Source organism: Eubalaena glacialis, chromosome 13, assembly GCF_028564815.1.
Source record: "Eubalaena glacialis isolate mEubGla1 chromosome 13, mEubGla1.1.hap2.+ XY, whole genome shotgun sequence".
Lineage (NCBI taxonomy): Eukaryota > Metazoa > Chordata > Mammalia > Artiodactyla > Balaenidae > Eubalaena > Eubalaena glacialis.
The window spans coordinates 37,942,648-37,946,198 of record NC_083728.1 but is presented as its reverse complement, the minus strand read 5'-3'; the positions used below and the strand labels follow the sequence as shown (position 1 = coordinate 37,946,198).

General features: G+C 44.2%; 1 pseudogene; it reads right to left on the bottom strand.

The window, feature by feature from the left end:
* Positions 1-2,210: 2,210 nt before the first annotated feature.
* LOC133103899 (large ribosomal subunit protein eL29-like) lies at positions 2,211-2,681 on the bottom strand (annotated as a pseudogene).
* Positions 2,682-3,551: the final 870 nt, after the last annotated feature.

Here is a 3,551-nt window from a genome sequence, read left to right as displayed (position 1 = left end):
TCTTGATGAAAGCTACATGCTGATGGTGTTTTCTTTCCATCCACTTTGACATATGTTGGCATCAGTGATTCTGTAAGATATGGCATCTTCCCCCAGGGAACACCTGTACTGTGTATCTGGAAAGAAAAGTGAGATGTGGGCTTAGCAACTGCCTTATCCATTTAAGTCTGGGTTTATAGCCTAATCAGAAATTCCATCCTGTTTACCCCACTGCTGTGAGCTGAAGGAAAACCCACATTTTGTTGGGTTTTGTAGAAGATGGTGTCACCCTCAAATGTGACAAATATCACATTGCACCACTGTTCATTTTTCTAACAAGTTGAGTGGATAGATGGCTTCTGAGAGCACTGGGCAGAGAAGTGTTAACTCAAAGGCAGATCTGTTCTAAATGAATTCAGTAAGAATGTTTAGAAGCCTTCATGGTCACATGTAGGCCACAGTGCCATGGGCTCCTGTGGCCTTTAGAAGCCCTTCCTTGCCTAGCATGTTCTCATCAGTATGTTGTTTCTTTTGCCCCTGATTTGCAGCCCCTGATCACTCAGCCTAGCTGCCTCCAGGTGCAGGTTGGTGAGAAACATCTCAGCAATGCATTGTTTCCCAGCATTTATCAAGAGCCTGGCTAAAAAAAATTGCTGAGGCAGCACTAGCCAGAGGATGTTTGGGCTGCTCCTTCATCCAATTCCTCTCTGATCAGGTCCAAGAGCTGTGCACCTGGGCTGACCCGCTGCTGCAGGCCCCCGAGAGGGCTATTGCTATACTTCCCTTCCACGCAACTCTGACACTTCCCCCAGTGATGCAATAAACAATCCAAGAAACGCTTCTCCTGTTTTTCCTATAAATTACTATCTAGGGATAGAGACATGATTAAACATAGGTTTCATATTTTTGAAAATACAATCTCATGGGAGGTGTTGTGTACTTTCATTAGGAGGTCCATAATTCTGGTTGTCCTTTTTTTTTTTTTGATGACCATTGCCTAGATTGATGTATGAATTTAAAAGCTTATTTTGACTGCTCTGTGGAGAGAGGCTTGGATAGGGTGAGAGTAGAAGCTGAGGAGGCTCTGACAGTCATCTGGTGAAGGTAGTGGTGGTAGAGATGGGATGTATTTGAGGCTTTTTGGAGGCAGAATTGATAGGACTTAGGTATTGGATGTGGGGGGATTAGAGAAAAGAAGGAGCCAGGGACGATGGTCTAGCTTCTGGGCATAGTTACTGGCTGGATGGTGATGCTATTTCTTGAGACAACTGGGGAAGGACTTAGTTTGAGTATAAAATGAAGAATCTTCTGTTTGAACACCATTTTGAATGCCATTTGGTATATCTCAGTGGAAGTGTTGAGGAGGCAGTTGTATCTGTATCTAGAGCCCAGAGGAGAGAGGAGATCCACAAGATGAACATTTGGGAGACTTCAGCACAGATGGCATTTAAAGCCTTAGGGGTATGAGATAACATAAGGAAAGTGGTGATGTAGAAGGGAAGTGGTCCCAGGATACAGTATCCTGAAGAAACCATAGCATGTGAAAGGAAGGAGCAGCCAGCAAACCAGGAGGAAAACCAGGAGAATGTGGTATTGCAGATGCCGAAGAGGATGATGTTCTAATAATGAGTGGTCAACCAGGAGGAGAGGTGCTAAGAAGTCAAATGAGGTGGGGACAGAGAAAGGACCACTGGTCATTGCATCTGGCAACATGGAGACTACAGTGAACTTGTCAAGAGCAACTTCTGTGGACTAGGGAAGCAGAAGCCAGATGGGGAGTAGGTCAAAAAGAGAACCAGAGACAAGGAGGTGGGGATAGTGTGTGTAAACAACACCTCTGAGAAGTTTCACTGTGAAGAGGAACAGAGAATACTTTCTTCCTTCTTAGCAATTGGCTTCTTTTTATCATATGAGAATGGTGTTGACTGGGTTTATTCTCATGTTTGATTATTAGAATGCAGCACTAAATTTGTGGCCCAGTCATAAAAAAGAGTTTAGACTTCATGGTGTACATTTTCAACACTGATTCAATTTTATGTCCCTGCTCTTGTTTTTATTCTGTCTTGACTCTGACTTTTAACTAAGTCCATCTTCTTGATTGATTGATTGATTTTTTTGACAGATCCTGCCTCAGGTTTATTTGTACAAATAACATGGGAGGACACCAGTCCCATGCAGGTAGCAGCCCAGAGGTCATACCAGTCCTTCTGTCCTTGAATCAGCAGAGACCTCTACTTTGGAGCCTTCTTGGAGGCCTGGCCACCTTTGGGAGCCTGAGCCTGAGCTGAAGCCAGAGCAAGAGCCACAGCAGCAGCCTGGGCCTGGTTTGAGCCTTGGACTTTGGCCAGCAGAGCCTGAGGCCCTTGGTAAAGCAGGCACAGTAATATTTCCTGAGATTGGGGTGAGTGATGTAGGCAGGTTGACCAAGCTTGGGGCTGTTGCCCTTTGGGATTTTGGACTTGACCTCCTTGGGTTTTACGAGTGCCTTGATAGCCTTGGCACGTTCACTCATGGCCTTGGCATTGTTGGCTTGCATCTTCTTAAGGCCCTTCTTTGTACTTCTTGGCAAAGTCCCTGTTCCTCAGGAACTTGGGGTCCACTCCCTTAAGAGATTCATATCTTTGTGACTGGGGCTTCTTGATGCCATTCCTGTGCCAGTTTTGGGAATGGTTGTGCATGGTGTGGGTTTTGGACTTGGTCATGTCTGCACTGAAGCCCGTGGATCTCACAGTGCCTGGGATTGAAAAAGAAAGAGCCATCTTGTTGATTTATGTACTATACCTTAAATATTTCCCAGAGAAATCTGAGCACATAAATAAATTAATAGGCTCTAAGGCACTGTCTGTGTCAAGTAGCAGCCTCACTAAGTTCAATATACTTTTTTTTATTTTGATAGATAGTAACTAATCCAATTCTTGGCCCTAATTCCACTTTATGTCGTATCAGGGCATTAGTATCTACATTGTCATCAGAAACTGAAGCTTGTTCCTGCTATGGTGTTGAGTGAAGTTGGTGGTGAGATGTGAGCTAGAGACTGGGCCCATTGTGTCATTTGACTTGCAGCAGCATCTGCACACGTGAACACATCCACTCCAGAAACTCTAAGGGCTGAAAGCTAGCACCTCTCAAGCTTTATTATGCATCTGAATTGCCTGGGAATAGGGTAAAAATGTATAGGGGATCAGATGCCACCCCAAAATATGCCACTTTGGCATAAGGATTATTCTGAGCTGAAGACAGTTGAGAAACACCACATGCCAAACAAGCTCTTTGCCTTCCTCCTCTATTTGCTTAAGAGCAGGATTTATATTTCCATGTGTTAGGGTGTCTCCCTCTCTCAGCAGGAAGAGGAAGACAGTTCTAGACTCTTAGCAGCCCAGGAACAATACCAAGAGGAATCTACATAACAAACTTTACTAAAACAACCCTTATCTTCCATTAGTTTCCCCCCATATATATACACCTTTCCACAGCTTGCCCCCCTTAAAACCTCAAACCCCTTCTCCTTTGTCTTCTCACTTCTGTACAAATTTATTGCTCCTTATTAAGATGCTAATATAAACCCCAAGTTC